At 38.4% G+C, this 20593-nt stretch overlaps 1 protein-coding gene across 1 annotated transcript in view; it reads left to right on the plus strand.

The window, feature by feature from the left end:
- The window catches only part of SAMD12 (sterile alpha motif domain containing 12), a 176406-nt gene that overhangs the window by 18147 nt on the left and 137666 nt on the right, over positions 1 to 20593 (plus strand). The gene's annotated exons all lie outside the window — the stretch shown is intronic.

Raw genomic sequence — 20593 nt, forward strand, 5'->3', positions numbered from 1 at the left:
AAGAATCTAGGCTTCTTGACGTCTTGGCTGCTGCTTAAAAAACATTTATAACAGTCTGAGGAAGTGGGTGTTACAGAAGCAAGGTATTGCTGTAGAGTTGTAGCAAGCACACATCTTGGATATTGCACTATTCTATTTTTCTCTAAATGAAGATAATTAAAATAACGGGATCTCTCTTTTTAAAATAATGGGATCTCACAGGCACTGTGGAGACTTTCCAAATGACTTGGCAAACAAGCAGAATGGGCACAGATATGTTTTTCTTGAGGTTTTTTTTTGTTTACATTTTTTTTTTTTTGAGCAGGTAAAGGAGGAAAAAAGTTCTATGGATATATGAATATGTGGATTTTTATGTCGGTGACTGATTTTAATAATCTGTTAACTCATTTTAGGTAAAATACCAGGCCAGTTCTTCCATGTCTGGTATGACAGTGAGCAAACATAGTTCAGAGATGACTCCCTGTCGTGGTTTTAAACCAATAACTAAGAAAATTACTTATTTCTTGCTGTGAGATATGGATTAGAACAAGAGCAAAATAGGCATAAAACTTAAAAGGGAAAAAAAAGAAAGTTTATTGACAAACTACAATAAGAACACCAGAATAAACTTCCAGAAAAACCTTTTCATCCCCTGTCTACCCACTATTCCCTTGTTCACATGACAAAAGAGACAAAACCTTTGGAACTTTGATGGTTAAAACAGTCCCAATTCTTGCTACAGTCTTTTCACCAGTCTTTATAGAGAAACAGAAGTTTCTTCCTGTTAATTTATGGAGTTTCTCACAAGAAAAACTATTTTTCTTATAGTTTTCCATTGCTCTAATGTTAGCTGCCCAGAGCTGCTGTTATTAGAGCCCACTCCTCCCATTTTCACATCCCAAGTGTGTATGGGCCATGAGTCTAGGGATGGGATTTTTAAGGATGAGTTATTCAAAGGCAAAAAGTCTTCTTCATCTGTTTCCGTGAGCTTCACCAGAAAACAGTTTTCTCATTGCCTCTCAAGGCTTCAAATCTTCCAGCACTTCACTGTACCATAATTACTCTACTTTTTACTCAAAATTTACACTTTGAACACTCTATTCCTCCCTATATACTGTCATGAATTAAAGGAGCGTTTTCAAGACCTTATTGTCCATTTCCATAGTTTTAACAGAAAGATATTTCAGCTTAATTAAAGCATCTTCTTAATTCTCTACCTTTTCTTTTCTTTCCTGTCACTAGTAGTTTATAAAGTCTCTTTTCATGTTGATCACTCTCTTTTCTCTGTCTGGATAAAAAGATTAATCCGCAAGTCTCATCTGGGAAATGAAAGAGTTAAAATCTTGCCCAGGCTGTTGTAGGTAGTTCTGTGGCCTCGGCCGGTGCAGGAGCTGGAGCCGTCTGCGATGGAAAGTTCCTCATGGCTGCTCTGGAGAGTGTAGGCGCCGCGCCCAGCCCGCTGCAGGCCCAGAGCCCTTCTCCTTCTTCACTCAGCAGTCTCCAGTGAATCCAGCCACAGCAAAAAACCTGCAGCCGAGCCAGAGATCGGCTCGGCCCGGCCCGGCCGGAGCCCGGAGAAAACCCCCTCCACAGGGCCCGCATCCCCCGGCCGGGAGACGCTGGGCCCAGCCCAGTCCCCGCCCGGCCGCATGGCCTGGGCAGGGAGCGGGAAGCCTGGGGCTCTGCCGCCCTTCCCAGCCAGGAAACAAAGAGAGCCAAGAGAGCTCTGGTTTTACACTTTAAGGTAGGGTTCACAAGTTGATCTCACTTTTCAATGGCCTAAACTGCTGTCAATTCTCAGCAATGACCGATAATTGGTCAGGAGAAAAGACGCCAGGCAGATCCCAGCAACTTAAACTTTCTTAAAGGTAAAGTAACTCCATGACATTCCACCCCTTCAACTTGTGAAACCTTACCTAAAAAGTTATCAATTATATTCAATATACAACTTAACACAATAAATTGACAGAAAAGAAGAAACAGAACATTCACTACTTTCCACCCCTAGACTTTCATTATCACTGCTATATATAAACTTAAGACAATCATGTTTTGCTCTTAATTAACCTTTTATCTCACAGTAACAGTTAATGTAGTGGTCTAGATTTGCTAATTTTGTTTGCCCGCATTCTCCACCAAAGAAATGTCGTGGTTTTAAACCAATAACTAAGAAAATTACTTATTTCTTGCTGTGAGATATGGATTAGAACAAGAGCAAAATAGGCATAAAACTTAAAAGGGAAAAAAAAGAAAGTTTATTGACAAACTACAATAAGAACACCAGAATAAACTTCCAGAAAAACCTTTTCATCCCCTGTCTACCCACTATTCCCTTGTTCACATGACAAAAGAGACAAAACCTTTGGAACTTTGATGGTTAAAACAGTCCCAATTCTTGCTACAGTCTTTTCACCAGTCTTTATAGAGAAACAGAAGTTTCTTCCTGTTAATTTATGGAGTTTCTCACAAGAAAAACTATTTTTCTTATAGTTTTCCATTGCTCTAATGTTAGCTGCCCAGAGCTGCTGTTATTAGAGCCCACTCCTCCCATTTTCACATCCCAAGTGTGTATGGGCCATGAGTCTAGGGATGGGATTTTTAAGGATAAGTTATTCAAAGGCAAAAAGTCTTCTTCATCTGTTTCCGTGAGCTTCACCAGAAAACAGTTTTCTCATTGCCTCTCAAGGCTTCAAATCTTCCAGCACTTCACTGTACCATAATTACTCTACTTTTTACTCAAAATTTACACTTTGAACACTCTATTCCTCCCTATATACTGTCATGAATTAAAGGAGCGTTTTCAAGACCTTATTGTCCATTTCCATAGTTTTAACAGAAAGATATTTCAGCTTAATTAAAGCATCTTCTTAATTCTCTACCTTTTCTTTTCTTTCCTGTCACTAGTAGTTTATAAAGTCTCTTTTCATGTTGATCACTCTCTTTTCTCTGTCTGGATAAAAAGATTAATCCGCAAGTCTCATCTGGGAAATGAAAGAGTTAAAATCTTGCCCAGGCTGTTGTAGGTAGTTCTGTGGCCTCGGCCGGTGCAGGAGCTGGAGCCGTCTGCGATGGAAAGTTCCTCATGGCTGCTCTGGAGAGTGTAGGCGCCGCGCCCAGCCCGCTGCAGGCCCAGAGCCCTTCTCCTTCTTCACTCAGCAGTCTCCAGTGAATCCAGCCACAGCAAAAAACCTGCAGCCGAGCCAGAGATCGGCTCGGCCCGGCCCGGCCGGAGCCCGGAGAAAACCCCCTCCACAGGGCCCGCATCCCCCGGCCGGGAGACGCTGGGCCCAGCCCAGTCCCCGCCCGGCCGCATGGCCTGGGCAGGGAGTGGGAAGCCTGGGGCTCTGCCGCCCTTCCCAGCCAGGAAACAAAGAGAGCCAAGAGAGCTCTGGTTTTACACTTTAAGGTAGGGTTCACAAGTTGATCTCACTTTTCAATGGCCTAAACTGCTGTCAATTCTCAGCAATGACCGATAATTGGTCAGGAGAAAAGACGCCAGGCAGATCCCAGCAACTTAAACTTTCTTAAAGGTAAAGTAACTCCATGACACTCCCTTAAAACAAATCTGTCCTTACTCATAAGCTTCTGCTTCTTGTCTGAGTGCAGCAGACATGACTACTGTGTGCAATGAATGTGTGTACTCCAGACACTTCGGTATAGGACAGTAATTTGTCATATTAGATACATTTTTAACTGAAATCACAGAATATTGTGAGTTGGAAGGGACCCCACAAGGACTATCAAATGCAACTCCTAAGTGAATGGCCGATACGAGGATTGAACCCATAAGCTTGGCATTACTAGCATCAGGGTCTAACCAAGGAAACGGGTCTCAGAGTGAAAGGAAAGATAAGAGAGTGTTATAAAATAATTGGGAAACAGTCTTTAAAAGCCTTATCAGTCTTTTTGATTCTTAAAGGCCTAAAACCAGGAGTTTGAGGGTAATTTCTGCAGAGTGGAAAATTGAGGTTTTACTGAATCTGACACTTTGAGAGTTATTAGAGCAAATAAAATGTGTGCCTTTTTTTTTTAGAGGTTCAAAAAGGCAATAGGAATTATTTCAATGACTGAACAAATTGTACTGCCAACCGTACAACAAACCCAAAAAATAATACACGTATGGTTGTGATGTATTTTACTTTTATAATAAAGTATTATTAAATGATTTGAGCAGTTGCCTTGACAACAAAGGCTTGGTATGAATTCTCCTTTTAATTTTTATCTGAAATATCTAGTTTAAAATGAATACAATGTAACTAATTTCATTCTGACTTAATGCATCAAACTAGATCTTCCATTACAGGCTTGCAGCAATTAAAAACCCCTGCTACTTGCAATCTCTTTGGTAGCCAATTATCAAGCACGTTGATGATTTGTCATGAACCCCTGGAGAACAGGTTTGTGGTTACTGCTTTGAAATATCCATTTCGTAACAAGACCAGCAGATTTTGGATGGGTTTTGAGACAAAGCTCAGCTAATAAGGCATTTGCCCAGCTTTTCATGAAGGGAAGCTAACCCTTCTCATGTTTCAACATCAGCAGATTGAAATCTGCCCCGTATTGAAAGCTGAGGAGGTGTGTTAAACTGGGAGATTTTTCAAGCTTGGAAGTGAAGAAGCTAAATGGTGCAATAGGGCTCCCAGCTGAGGATGGGCTTATGTGTAGTTGACATGTAATACAGTCATATCAAACTTGTCTTTGCTTGAAAAAGACTTATCCTAATAAAAAAACAGAGTGAAATACATCAGCAATTTAATGTATGGGAGCCTGTTTTCATTGTCTGAGCTGTGATTGTTTGACTTATGACTATAAAACGGGCTGTCCTTGCTGGAGATAGCTGGAGAAGAGGGGAAGTATGATGCTGAAATCAACTATTGGTTTCCCACATCTGATTGCAGTAGCTTTACTTAGAAAACTGGGCATGCTTCAGATTTAAAAACAAACAGACAAACTGAATTTTTGCTTAATGGAATAAGCTTAGCATAATAGCATCAAGCAAATGGAATGGACTGTTTTTCTAAATTTATTGCTGCCTTGTTAGTAACTGTATTTTATGTGTGTAATAATTTAGTGATGTTTCTCATCTGGATTCATATGTTGTAGCCTGAGGTGGCCAGTCTTTTCTGTCTTGCTCTGCCTTAAATTTAAATATTATTTAAATTTATTATATTTATTGTATTTATTATGTCCTCTAAAATGTGAATATGGAGTTGGACTTCAGCTTGTGTAGCTGTAAGAGTTGAATTAAGCTGTTATTAGGAAACTTCATTCATGCAATCATATATGTACAGTGGAAAGATAAGCAGAAATTCAGGAAAGTTTTGTAAATAAAACATTGTGAGTGGAGCCATTTGTTTTATATTTCCATTGCACAGTTGTTTTTAAAAGGATTTATTTGCAGTCCTATGTATTCAAATAATATTAACGCATACTTCATATTCACAGTAGTGAGACCTGTGTTGCACAAAGCAGTGCAATATATTGAATATAATTTAAGATGCCTCCTAGGCTCTTGTTCCTGCTTTCAGTTTTCTAATTTGTCATTGAGACCACTTCCAGCACTTTAAACATCTGGTTTTGCTGTCCAAAGAAACAAACAAAATCTCCTTTCTAATGAAGTGTGTCCTTTCTTTTCTGTCCTCAGCTGTGGGATTAAAGAACAGTAGTAACTCATGGGTTACAGACAGATTTAAAGTTCCTTTTTATGCAGCTACTGTAGTGTAAATATGGGAGTACAAATGTTTGTTTCTATATTTGGGATGCAGACAACAGGAAGTGTAGCTCCAGTAAAGGATCACTCATCTATAAATTCCTGATGAATATGAAATCTAGTATTTATAGGCTGACTGAGGTAGAATTATAATGGAAAATGGAAAAATGATCTTAGTCTCCCTCAGCTGGTTCCCTAAGGAACCACCTTGTTACAAATATGAGCAAGTCCAAAACCAGCAAGATTATTCATAGCTAAACTGATGTCCATAATCTAGTCAGACTCTGATAATGTACAGGATAGAATACAAATTAAGGAAAATATATGATGTGTAGAAATGCTTCATTTTTTATTTATGTATATCAATATACACTTTTTCTTGATCAGTAACTGATTTTTTCTTCATTCCTGGTATATAAAAAAAATTCTGGCTTTTGAGTGGTCACTTTCACGGAGCAGTAAAAGTCAGTGGAGAAAGCAAGGATCTTTTTTTAATATACATTTTAAAAATATAAATGATTTATTTAAAACCACCTATATTTAACCACTACTATGTGTGGTTTTGGGACTTATCTTTTTTCATTGAAATGCTTCTTCTGGCTCTCATGTCTGATCTGTTTGGTTTTAATACCATAGTCACAGAGCAGAGTTCTGTTAAAAACAAGCTAACAAAAGTTTTGCTATATTTTTGTAATCTGTACTTCTCTGAGTATAGGCTTTAACAGAAGGCAGCTTTTCTAAGGAGATTCAGAAAATGATCTCTTACAGCAGTATTGACTTTTATCAAGTCCTTCCACAAGATGCACTCACAAAGCCTTGTTGATGGTGAGCATGAGACCCAAATCGGATCTGTCACTCATTAGGAGGTTATTTATTCAGGGAGTTTTCTATCCTAAGTAAGGTGTGCATATCTGGTGACACATTTTGTCTCATTATGTGGTAGCAGCGATAGCAAATAATAAAGGCTTTTTAATGGCAACTACTGCTGCTAGGCTTTTTATGTTGTGTTAGCAATTGCAGGTTTTTTTTATCTGACTCGAGAGAAATTAACAGTCCTTTTAAATGTTCACAAAAACTATGAAAAGAAACTGGTAAGAGAAGTGAGAAGCTTTTATCTTGTCTTCTATATAAGTGCTATATAGACACCAGTAGACTATGTTTTGTTGCAGTGTAGCTCATTAGTTCTTTTGGTTGCTTTTGCTTTCTTAAAAAAACCCTTTTTTTCAAAATTATATTGAACAACACTGAAGGGCTGACTGAGCTCAGTACCAAGAGGATAAGAATTCATCTCCGCTTACTGGGCTCAGTTCAGGACTGACTGGGGTGGAAACAGCTCCTTTGGCTTCCCTGGCAGGGTTCTGCTCTGATCAGTGAGTATTTGGGAGGGTTGGTGGATGTCAAGTGTATGGTGAACAGTCCAAGCACAGAAGAGTAAGGCTTTTGAGTAACGAAGGTGTTACAGAGTTCCTAAAAATATTAAAATTGTCAGTTACTTTAATTAAAAAATGTCTTGGTACTATTCTCTAACAAGGGACTAGGAAAAGTAATTTTCTAGAAGAATTATCCAGTTTTTTAATCAGAAGCTTCTGCTTCACAGTGTTTATCCTTTTTGGTCAAGCTTATCAAATGGGTTGATGAGAAAGACAGTATTAGGCCAGTCTGAAAGACAGTATTAGACCAGTCTCAGTGATCCCATGGCAGGGGGCTGGAACTAGATGATCATTATGGTCATTCCAACCCAAATCATTATATATCCCCCCACACACCCCAATTTTTAATTTTTTTTTAACCTTTTTTTTTTAGTTGAGAAACACCAATGCCCACTGCACTGGAGCAGTGAGGTTTTACCATTTTGCATTGTCTTCCTATTACCTTCCTCTTGTGAGACTTCTGCTGGCCACAGGATATGGGAAAAAGAGCCCTGGTTGGACTGCTTGAAGTTAAGAGACATTTTTCTGTTGAAGTGAAGGTTCAGCAAAACCCCAGCTGGGCTGTTCAGCTCCTCCAGATTTTGCTTTAAAACTGTGTGTCAGGGTGTTGGAATTTCAGATCTCTGTGTTTCTGGGTGAGGTGCTGACCCTGGATGGGGAAATATTACTTTACTAATAGATAGTTTGCTTTTCTTAGCTTACTTTTGTAGAGAAATAGTTAGCAGATTACCAATGTCCACATCACCACAATTAAAGTCAATAGATAATAGTGTGAATGTGATTTTTTTTTCCCTCTCCCAACTCTGACTGTGATGGTGACAAAACACCACTTATTGCATTGGGTCTTCTTTACAGCGAACAAAAATGGGTACAAAATCTCAGTGTAGAATATATCTAAAGTGGGTTTAAAAACATTTGGTAAATGTTACTATCACATAGCTGAAATAATTACACTTCAGGACAATATGTTTTTCTAGTGTCTAATTCTGTGATTAATAATAGTACACAATAATTAGTGTGTCTGCTTCGATCTTCATATTCAATGCACTTTTTCATTGTTGCATAGTTACAAGTATCCATGTAAATTGCGGGCTGAAATGTTTGATGTGTATGTATCCCTCCCTTTCTCAGCCTGTCATTCACAATTGTGACTTCTGGCTGAAGCCTGAAGTTTCAGAACCATGCAGTGAACAAGCCTCCTATCCTGAACTGTGAAACAGCAGTGCTGGGTGACTTTGTGCATTTCAAGCCACTGAGAGTGATTCGTTTATTATTCTGGGATTTCATGGGAGTGAATGAAGTGCTGAAGTAACTACCTGTAGTGCAAAACACAGCTACTTAGTTCAGAATCCACACTCTCACAACCAAGAAAAACAATAAACATCTCTCTCTGTTGGGGTCCTGTAAGCCAGCTTACCACGGGAGGACAAATGTCTGATTCAAATTCCAAGTATGTTCTTGTTGTAGCATGATTTTTGCCATTGCTGTACTGTCCATTCTTGCTATAAATAGTTTAATATGAAGGCCCACATTTTTACAGCAAGGTTTCTCCATTCAGTATAAAAGATCTGGCTTCTCCTCTTCATTCTGTTCACAATGACTGCATGTCTGGGGATTCTGAAAAATGTCATCTCCCCTGACAGCATCAATTTAAAAGTGGGAGATCTTGACAAATTAGTGTCTTGTGCTCTGTCCAGGACAGTGAGGGAAAGGAAGGGCAGGTGGAAAGAACCATTTGTGTCCTTCTCCTTTGCCCCTCATCTCAAAGCAGGATTATTTTCCTATTGGTTTTCTCCCCACAGGAAATCAAAATAATAAACACAGACTAATTCTTAGCTCTTTAGGTGGTATAAGTAGAATAGGTGATGTTTATTCACAAAGACATTATTAATTGACCTTCCAAACAAAAGGCCTTCATAAAGTTCACCTGTACAAGTACAATCTATTTATTACTTCAGTCTATCAGGTGATATTAGGAAGAGGAATTTGTTAGGCTTTTTACAGCTGGATTTTTTAACAGTTGGACTGTGGCTTTCAGAAAAAAATCAAGGATGAGAACACTTTTGGTAGCTGCATGCATGCGAGTACTTGCATGTGGAGGACATGAAGGTGTTGGCCTCTGGGAAATGATGCAGTCTGTGACCCTGAGGTGTGCTCAGGGCTTCACAAATGCACAGAATTTCTGCTGCAGAGAGACAGTCCTTGTATGGGGCTGCCTTGAGCAGATGGTTACAAAGAGGCAGCTGAGAGAGCATAAGGAGGGAAGTGTGGTCTGATCTGGCTGCTGTTGTCCTGTGAAAACTATCAATGTGAAATTTGTGCTCTTTCCCACTGCACTAGTGTGAAAAGGAGCAGCATTTGCAGTACATATTAACAAACATAAGCAGTAAAAAGCAGTGGTAGTACTCTAGAAAGTGGGATGTCTAATTCTATAGACACATGTAGACACAGACACCTTGTTTAAAACAACTTCGGGGAAAAAGAAGTGTAGATAAAAAGATGGAGCGGCTTTTAGAGGAAAAAGCAATTCCATACAACATGTGGATACATTATGTACTTACAGTGCCAGTTCTCCTGCTTGCCTCATTGTGAAGCTGTTTCAAAAAGCCATCCAAACCCTCTGCTTCCACTCTGAAGCTACTTTAAGGGCTTCAAAAATAAAGCAGTATTTTAATGACACAGCTGCCTTCTTGGGGATGGAAAAATACAGAATTCCCTGGTCAAGAAAATAATAGCATTATGATTAGGGGATTACAAAATGTGCTATGGAACCAATTTAGCCTTTAAAATGGAAAATGCTCCACTGCTGACACCACAGGTATGCAAATGGTGTATTTCACCTGAGTTAAAACTCATGAATATGATACAATAAAATAAGTTATTTTATTAATCTGCCTCAAGTGTTTGCTGGCAGTTGCTGCAGTCACTATAGAATCATAGGACAGTTTGTTTTGTAAGTGACCATAAAGATGATCTTGTTCCAGCCACCCTGTCATGGGCAGGGACACCTTTCACTTGACCAGTTAAAGCTATTGCTTCACTAGAAATATGAGATGTGGAATAAATTTGCTAACGGAATTTTATCTCTTGCATGTGTATGTACTTTTGATTGTTCAGGTCAGGCTGTCTGAGAGTAACAAATGCAGCAGGACATTTGTTGCAGTTCCCATTCTTCTCTATGGTACAGATTCTTAAGCTGTTTTCCATGGTGGGTAGTGATAGAGGCTTGGACTGGTGCTTTGTCATGCCTTTGGTTTTGATTGGAAGTATTTGGTGGATGGAAACTGAAGTAAACTGGTGTTTTGCTCTGAGGGGCCTCTAGGCACTGCAGAAATGCCAACAATAATGACCTCTGATGTCAGGGAGTATTTTCAGTATTCTCTCATGTCACAGGTTGCAAATACCAGTCCTTTTTAGCTGTTTCTGAATGTGGATTTCAGTCAGAAGTGATATGGTTTTATCTAAATTCTACAGTCAACTGCAGATTATTGTGTTGCTGATGTACCACTGCAGGGAGCAGGAAAACAATTCTCAAATGTTAAAGCATGCATTTTCTGTGATGTATCATCCATGGGGCAAGCAGAAGATAAGGTGAATGTTGTGTTTAATGAGAGACAATTCTTCCCTTTCCCTTTTTAGTTCTTTTGACTATCTCATTTGTAAGTAGCGTGGGGTTTCCTTGGCTGTAATGCCATTAAGTGAAACTTTGATGTAGTGATTCAGCCTGCGGATGGCTTTAAGTGCCTGTGTCCTACTTCTAGTACTTCTGTGCTTCTAGCAATGTTGATGGTGTGCTTTTATATTGTCATTAGCTGCTCTTGGAGTTCGCAGAGTTAGTTCAAAAATGAGAATGATGTCCAAGTATGACAGACTCCTAAACTGAAAGAAGCATTGCAAGTGTGCAGTGAGAGGGCAGATGGAGTGAAGAAGCAGTACAATAGCACATTTCTTTGAATTTGGGAGGTGCTAATGTGCAGCTGAGGTCTTTGGCACCTGTGGTGAGGAAACTTTCCTCTCTGACCATCCAGGAACTACTCTGGGAATCACACTAGCACGACCTGAGCTGGGCTTGAGGCCCCTTCACAGCCACACTCCCCACAATGAGATGGTCAGACGAGGTTTTTTTTACTGCCTGGACCCTGGCTTTTCCATAGCAGAATCTCAGACATCCAGATACTTAAAATAATTTCATCATGGTGCAATAATGAAATAACAATTTGAGCTGCTGCCTCTTAGGAAGAAGCCCAAACAAAGGAAATCCTGGGCTTTTGTATCCTTATGGTCTAAGCCATGGAAAATGTGGGCTTTTCCTGCTGAGTCACTGGCTCCTGCTGTGTCTCTGCCTGTCTGGTCACCTGGACCCTTTGCATAAGCAAAGGGTTGGTGCCAGTTCTCAGCCTTTTGCTTCAGGTTCTTGCCAGCCAGAGCTCAATCTGCAGCTCTCACTGCAGCTGCTCACTGAGCTACCTGTACTGAATGTATTCCTGAACACTTGGAAAAGACAAGTACTATTGGTGATAGCGGCATAAAACATCACAAGTGAATTCCTTTTTAGAGCTGAGGGCATGTGTATCCAATTCTATCAACAAATCAACAGTTTAAGAAGAAAAAAGACATTATGTTTTACATTTTTTACTTAGCTTTTGAACTGTCTCTCATTCTGTTTGTGCAAACTTGCAGTGCTTTTCTATTCTCTGAGCATTCCAGCTGCCATCTTCAGTCTGCCATCCCTGTCAGACCCTACAGATTGATACATAGCCATCTCCTGCCTGCCAGTTCAGTGTTCACTTTACCTGCCACCCCTAAAGCCACAGATGAGATGTATCTTTTCCCTCCCTAGATGAGGAGCATCTTTTCTCATCTACACTGCAAAGAGTTCACTTGAGTCAGGGTTAGCTACAACAGTTAAGACAAATGTAATATTCAATCTTGCTTTGCAAAGTGTTGCCTGAAATGGGAGATGGTGATCCTCATCTCTGTGGTGCAGTGCTACTGAACTGTACCACCCAGTCCTGATTCAGAATGAGTACCCAGCAGAATGTGCTTAGGGCTTCCCACCAGTCTGGCTGCCAGGGTGCAGTGGGAGAAGCTCAACATGGGTTTCAAGAGGCAGCTGTGCCCATCTCCTGTCCCTCAGCAGCTCACAGATGTGACCCTTCTTGCAACCTCAAGAGCTGCAACAGCAGAAGCAGCGAGAGTGCAGTGCTGGCTGCTGGGGAGAGGGGCAGCTCCTTGGCTTACAGGAAGTTGTTATATTGGCCATTTTTGCTAATGTGAACCTTGCATTTCCTGCCCACACAACTGCTAGCAATTACTAAATGGTCTGGAGCATCAATTCTTCCATCTCCCTTACCTTCTAGTTCCTTACCCAGAGATCATAGTTATTATTGGTAGGTGCTGTTGACAGAAAATTTACATGGTAGAATGAATATTTCTAATTCTACCAGTGTCTAGGAATTAATATTGTGATGATGCATCAAGCTGCACTTCTGGGGTTAAATGTGTCTTTAATATGCACATCTATAAATAGAAAACCTTCAGCACTGAACATAGTAAAGTTACTGCATATCTTGAGGCACTTTTTCTATCTTTAACAAAGAAAATCTCGTAAGTGGGTATTATGTTCTGCCGATTTTCCTTTTTCCTCTAATGTCTTTAAGTGCATCCATCAACTACTGATGACTTTGCTGACCTAGACACCCTCTACTTTTTTTGCCTTTTTTTTCCTTGCTTTAAACAAAAGCATATCAATAGCGTCTGTACCTACTGGTTTTAGAACTGCTATTAATCCATATTTCATTCAAGGTTGATTGCTTTCAGTCTTAGCAGTATGCTTTAGATTGTGAAAGATGTTGTAAATGTCTTTTCATTATTAAATGGTAGATGTGACTGAACTTCAGCACACCTATGCTGAAAATACAGTCTTCTATCTAAATAAAGCTTGTGATAGGTTTGAAGATGTATTTTTAAATAATCAATATTCTTATTGAGTGAATAGAAAAAAATTTTCTGGAGGTAAAGGCTGTCACAATAGTATGTTTTCCTTCAGATATGACTGTCTCAAACTTAATTCTCTTTTAGTAAGTTGGAATCTTTGTTTTTGGTTTTTTTTTTTTTTATTAGGTTTGTCCTAATGAGCAAATAGCTTAATTGTCAACATTTCAGCACTAGGTGGTAATATGTGAATTTGATGAGGAAAACTGAGATTGTTATTCAGTGTACTAAACTTTCCTGAAGCCTTTATTGTTGACTGTAGAAGAAGAATCTGAAGTGCTTGTTAGGGTTCATGCTTGTTTAACTGTTACCATGGATTTCTTTTTCTATAGGGAAGGCTACTCTGTGGCTTGCAAACTGTAGTTAATGGTCCATAGTGACTGGTAGCAGATTATTTTGGAAAAGTTTTTTGCCTGAATAATTATCAGCTTTGCTTTTCCTAGCTGCTGTTTCATGATCCCTTACTCTCTGTTGAAATAATTTAGTATTGGAAGGTCTTAATACTTACAGATTATTTTTTAAGGGGAGAAAAAAAAATAAAGAACAGTGCCAAATAAAATGCTTAGATCAGGTAAGTGTTCAGCATGTTGATTAAGCTCTCAAATTCAGATGAAATTAGATTAGTTGTGTGTGTACATTGTACGTACCGTGCCTTCTGCCTTTTGCTGTGAAGGAAACAGTATAAGATAGTACCTATCTGTTTGGTTTTGGTCATTTATTTTGTTTTGGTTTGGGTTTTTTCCTGTTGACCTTTTATTCCCTGCTCTGATTTCCAGATTCCAAAGGATACAAGAATACTGATATAAGCCAAAAAGAAGTATAATTGGAAGTTGTCTTAGCTTTTGATTCAAAAATAGTACTGTACAGTGTATTCAGGTTATGTGAGCAGGGCAGATTTTTGGGGGAAAAAAAATCCCACACCAGAGTGCATGCTATTATTGTGCTCTACAATATTTTATGCAAAATGTAAGTTATTTCTAAAACCACAAAATAAACTGAAAAGATGAAATTGATTTTGAAAATTAAGCTAGTTCCTTTATGCAAGGTACAGTGATGAGAAATAAAACTGGGTCATTCTTGATGAAATTCTTATTTAACTCTTTTCTGCATGTTCTTCATCATCTTCCTCTCAGAACCCTGTCCCATGGTTAAATTTTTGTTCTGGATTTGTGGACTATTGTGTTATCATGTCCACATCCACCTGCTTTTTTTTGTTTGTTTCCTTTACAAACCTGCTTCGCTTCAGGATCTAACAGAGGCTTCTACAAGACTGGAGAGGAGATGGGATGCAATGGAAGTGGAAGTGTGTCCTGGCTGAACTAAGCTGATGGGGGAGCACCCCATTTAATGATGTAGTGCATTTCAGTCCCCAGCCCCTCCTTGCTCTCATTTTTCTGAGTTGGCAGCTCAGCTCTGACTTCAGTGAGTTGATCAGTTTTCGTCCCCCTGAATGATCCCATTTTGGCTTTTATTAACAGTAGGGTACTCTGTACTGGTGGATCAAGAGCAACCAATAAGAGCTGTCCCATTTGGCAACATTTCTTTGTTAATTTGGCTTATTTTAATCACTTTGCTATGCTGGCAGTAGTTAAGGTGAGTACTGCTTTGCTGCTTTTGCTGTTGGGATGAAACTCTGTGGAAGAGCAATCTACATAGAGCAAGTGGATGACTGAATCAGATTTGGAGGATGAACAGGGGATATAAGTCTTCAGAGAAGTAATGCTAATAACCAAGTATATTTTGATTTTACACCATTTCTCCATCTTTTACCAAATGCTTCAGTTGTCCTAATGCCAAAGAGATGAGAATTGGATGATCTTACAATAAAACTTTACAAGTACTTTCTATTCAGAGAAATGTAGCAGCCCTCTGCATCCAGTGTTACAATGATGTGAACAATATAATGGGAAACAGTGGAATTATTCATCTCATACACTTCAATATATGATTGAGCTCGAAGTATCAAGAGTAAAAGTCAAGGAAAGCACAGGCTGCCTGCAGGGATATGGGTGCATGATGGGGATCGGACAAGGTAGCAGGTTATGGGCAGCAAGAGGGAATTTGACAGCAGAGGATGAAATATAGTACAAAGGAAGAATAATTTCTAGGATGAGTCTGAGTATCCCACTGTATTTATAAATCTTAGAATTGAGGAGGAGGTAAAAACAGGAAATTGTTGCTGCTACATGCAAATACACAAGAAGAATAATGCTGCTGTGCTGACAGAAGCAAGTAGGACTATGAAACAAAGAAGAACTTGAAACTTTCCTACCTATTAGAAAGTTCCTCTCACATTTTTAATTGCTATTAATCTGCCACATATATAAACAGATTGACCTGCAGCCTCTTCTTTAGCAAAGCTCCTATCAGTTTTTTTTCTTTTAATCCTGATCTAAATAGATTGACAAGGATTATTGTGTAAGAACAGTAAACTGAGTTTCACTGACCTTTGCAATCAGCATGAAATATAAGAAAGTAAGTGATGAGCTTGAGGTGTGTTATTGATGTTTTAATCAGTGAAGCAACACAAAGCAAAAACCATATGTGAATATTTCGTCTCTGCTTTCACTTTTGAGGTAAATTATAACATATGGTTTTTATGGTTATTAGTGAAAGGCTTTAATACCAGTGAATTCTGTTAGAAGAGTAACTCTGATTTCTAATTTTTATGCACTTGAAAGGATTTAGCTCTTACACTGTTGCAATGCAAATCTCACATGATAATTGTGATAGTGCTAGCAAGTATTTTCAAATGATGTGCCAGAGTACTTCAGTGCATCTTTACTGTGTTTTATGCTTGTGTTTAGAAGTGATCAAGATGTTAGATGGCATTCCTAGATGATATTTCTTATAATACTAGCCAAGAGAATTTGTGGATATTGATAATGTTTTCTTGTCTGTCAAGAAACAGCCTTTTCTTATGTGCATCTGCTAATAATTTTGTGTAGTAAAATAATAAAAGGTTACAGTGCTGTTTTCAAAGAAATAAAACAGCAGCAGGATAAAAGTAAGGAAGAGACATCCATGTAATTTTCTCCATGAGAACATGGAAGGATATTTCATTATATGAAGTAAGACTTCAAAGAAGGTGATTGCTTCTCATCTAGCGACAGTTCAAACATTTTTGACTTAAGTGTGGAAAACCCTTGTCGACTAAGGAGGTTTTGGAAATGTCCTCATAAACAGCTGGTAATAACATGTTAATTTAGAATTCTAAGGTGCTGGTATAGTAGCTGTGTACAAGATGTGATCATCTCCATCTGGGAAACCTCAATCACAAAGTGAAATGGGAAAGAAATTAGAAGGTGGAGGGGCTGACTGTGCTGCTGTATCTCAGAGCAGTTGGGCTCTGGTGAGCCATGAGCAGGAGAACAGTTTGAATGTATTAGATGAGACAGGGCAGATGAAAAAGAAAATGTGAAAAGTACTACACACCTCTTAGAGAAAGCTGAAAGACACTGGGGATGCAGTGCCTTGCAAAACTCTGGGGCTGTCAAAGTGCTGCGTGTCAGTAGATGGTGCTCTTTATATCAGCTATTTACTGTTGCTGCCTGTGTTTGGCCATGTTTTTTCATCTAAAAGGTCTGGTAACATTCTTTAACAGTTCATTTCTCTGAATTCCGATGTGTGGGAGATTAGAAAATTGAGTCTTTTGAGGGACTGTCAAAACAAGCAAAAATAAAGAAAAAGTATTTTCTGGGTGCCTTTGAAACATCCTCTATCCTTGAATTTTTTCAATGACTTTTGCTTATTTTTGTGTACTGTTTTGAATTTGGACAAATTCAGAAGCTTCCAGCATAAAACCCTTGAACAGACATTGGGGATTGGAGAATATATAGCAGACTAATTCAATTTGGCAACTGACCTGTAAAACTCTGCAGTAACTTGGTCTAAAATAAAATTGCAAAGCAGATTTGTCAAGCCATTTGCAATTTTTAAGTTTTCTTTTGCATGTTTACTTCGTAGTTTTACCTGCTGTTTCTGGATAGATAGGAATAAGCTTATTTTTAAATGTAATGCTTCTTAGAAAGGACTTAAATGAATCAGTGCAACAGTGAGTTTTACCTGGAGTCATTTATGCATCAGTAATTGGACAGATATAAAAACCTGCATAAAAATGAAGATTTCCTTAATAATGTAATTGGAGTATTATTGGACGTATCTGTATATTTTATTATTCATAAAAATATGCCAGCTCTGAAGGAAAATATGTTGAATGTGTTAATTGTTTAAAAATATCACTTGCCAAAGGCTGCTGTTGAGACAAAAGCTCTGATCTGGGCAGAACAGCATATCAGACCTAATGGGAAATTTCAGATGTTTAAAGTTACGTGTGTCTTTATGCTGTGGTCTTACAGAATATCAGCTACTTAGCCAAGAGTTAAATTTTGGCTTCTGACATGGATTTGCCCCTGGAGTGAATCTTGAAAACTGCCTGCTGTTCACTGCCTGAGCTACTGGTCTTTTTGCAAACAGAAACTGAAGGATTAGTGTGAATTTTTCATGTAATCTTAATTTGCAATCAAGAAAGAGAAGGGGACTGAGTTTATTTCAGAAATCTGGTTAAAATGCTTCCAGTTCTTATTCAGGGCCAGTTTGTCTTCCCTGGACATTAATTTAGTTATCCCTTCACAGATCTCTCTCCAGAAAAGATAGATATGCAGTCAAATATTGCAAATATACATTGTTCCTTATTATGCTTAATTTACCTTCCTTTAGCCCTTGTCTCACTTTCATCTCCTTATGGCAGAAGTTCCTTATATTGAGGTCAGGTGAGCATAATATTTTTATTGAAAACCTCAATGCCACATTTCTGTGTTGTCACATCTCACAGGTGCCTTTTCCAGGAAGATGTTACTGGGCCATTTTGGGCATATTTGGGCTTTATTTTTTAATGGTACCTGGAACCGAAGATTCAAATATTCACTGGCATTCCTGCCCTTCTTAGCCTCGCTGTAGTGCCTGCTGGATGTTTCAGGGAATGTCCCATTTTCCCATGTGTACTGGTTTTAACACCAGCAGGAAATCAAACTCCGAATGAGCCATTCCCCATACAGTAAAAGGGGCAAAAAAGGAGAGACTGTGTGTCTCCTATAACAATTTGCTAAAAGCCCAAAGCAATGGAATAAGACATTCACAGTAACAAGAGTATTAATAGCAAAAGGGCCTGGCATTTGTGGATCCCAGTGTGGAGCATAAAAGGGCATTGTAGTGCTTCACAAGGATGATAAACAAATACGGGAATTCCCTTATTAGGGAGAGAAGGTTAGTTTTTCAAAGGTAATTAGCAATAAATTACGTTGACATCAGAAGTGCTCTGCTTGTTTTGGAAAAAAGTGATGGATCTGCCTTCTAGATAATTTATTTGAGAAATCCATTATGATCTTCTTTACACAGGCATTGAAATGCTCTTGCATGAATCAGATGGTTGGGCTAATCTGACTCTTCTGTCAACATCTGCCTTTTTTTTCTCCTGTTTTTGCTGGATGTCTTATTGGGGAAGCAAGAGATTGACCTGTCAGGTTAGACTCAGACCTTTTCTTATTTGTACTTACGTACTATAAAGTTGTTCTCCTCAAAATGTATTTGGCTCAAGAAAACATAGTTAAGAGTCAACTGGCAAAGACATCTAGAAAACTTTGATTGCTGCTGGGCTCTAAAATGCCTTGGCTGTTGCACCTGCCTTCTGCATATGAATGAGCCTATCCATAAAGACTGAAAGTTGGCATGGAAAGGTTATACTACTTCTTACAGTGCAAGCCTCTTAATTGGCACATCTGCTGGAAACAAAAGTGCCAAAAATGCGATTCACTCGGAACGAGTAGACCTTGTAAGAAAGTCTGTAATTTAATAGGAATTAAGATCCTCTCAGGATGTTGGATGTTCCTCTTATACAAATGTACCATTGTTGAGCTAATGACAGAATTAACCTCACTACTTGCTAACATTGAAGTAACAGCTTTTATAGCTCTTCTCATATAGAAATGCTTTACTGTTTGTGTGTTTAGGATGAAAAAATGAACCTTCTACCTCTGATATACAGCAGCTATTTAAGAATACACAGCAAGTACTCAAACCCTAGTGTTGAGTATGTTCTTCACAGAATACTGTAATTATAAATGGAAGGAGGGAGGTGTGGTCTGTGCTGCACAGATTTATTATGGGAAATTCCATTAGTAAATCCCCAAAATAAAAAATAATATGAATTGCTGATATCATTAATGACAGCTCCCCAGAGAAAGATAATACTACCTCAGCAAAAGCAGTATGATGCCATTGATGTGTATTTCTTTAAAAAGCATGTCACCAAAAACCACATAACCCCCACTGATACTCTTAAGTATATGTTTATGAGGTCAGGCTTAGCCTGTATTTGAACAATGTTTTGATTAAAATACCCTGAAAATTTTGTTTGCAACCAGTGTTACCTGAAACCTCTGGAAAGACTAGGGTACTGCTCTGTACAAACTCTTTCCACCCGCCCCCCCCCCCCATTAAAGACCTATTTTTATTGTAGTTGAATCCCTAGTAAAGAAAATTAATTTTTATAAGCCTTAGAAAATTCTGCTATTAATCTACACATCAGAATTTTTAATTGCCACATTTCAGTTCTTAGCCAAGTTAATATGGACAATGTGAATATGAAACAAGTACATTTAAAACTGCCATGGTCCTGTCTAGTTATTTTTATTTCAGGGTAGCTTGTTTTGTGATTTGTACTGCTAACAATTGGTAATTGAGCTGTACTTGAAAGTATACAGTTAAGTGACTGAAGAACTGTAGATAAGGTATTAGCAAATACGTGTACTTATGAGTCAGATGCAGTCTCATGATTTACCAATACAAACAAATACAGGCTGACCAACTTCTTTAACTCTTTTTACTAAATTTGCAAGTGTAAATTCAAGACTTGTTCTGTCATTCAGATATCTACTTTTTTAGCTCATGGTTTTGGACGATAATTTTTCTATAAATAAAGGGCAATAATATTTTAGTGTATTATTTCTAATTTTGTGCAAATTAAGCATTTTTCCAGTCTAGTTTGGCCAGTGGATTTTGTTGCTCTACAGGTTGTATTTTAGGTAATAAGTCCTTCTGTGTGAACATCTTTAAATAAGAAGGTGAGAATTCCAAGAAAATCAGTGTATATACTTATATTATCTGTTTTTTATTTATTTTAATGGAATTCCTGATAAGCAGTCTCAATTTAGTTAAACTGTAGATGTAGCTACCTAAGCTGTAACTTGCAGAGGTGCTAGAGTTGGTATAAAAAAAAAGAAAAAGTGGGAATGAGACTCATTTGTGATTGTCAATTTTGTAGTACAGATAGGTTTTGTGTGTTGCTATTTATTTTAATTTTTATTTCTATCTAGACATGGAGAAAATATTTTTTACTGAAAATACTGAACTTCTTCAGAATTGGAATTTCAGTTGCTGTGAAAGAATTTTGGAGTTCAGGAGGACCTGTTGGGAAATGGAG

Source organism: Pseudopodoces humilis, chromosome 1 (genome assembly GCF_049639895.1).
Source record: "Pseudopodoces humilis isolate 2021_Gansu_Grassland_sample_001 chromosome 1, ASM4963989v1, whole genome shotgun sequence".
In the NCBI taxonomy this organism is placed as follows: Eukaryota; Metazoa; Chordata; class Aves; order Passeriformes; family Paridae; genus Pseudopodoces; species Pseudopodoces humilis.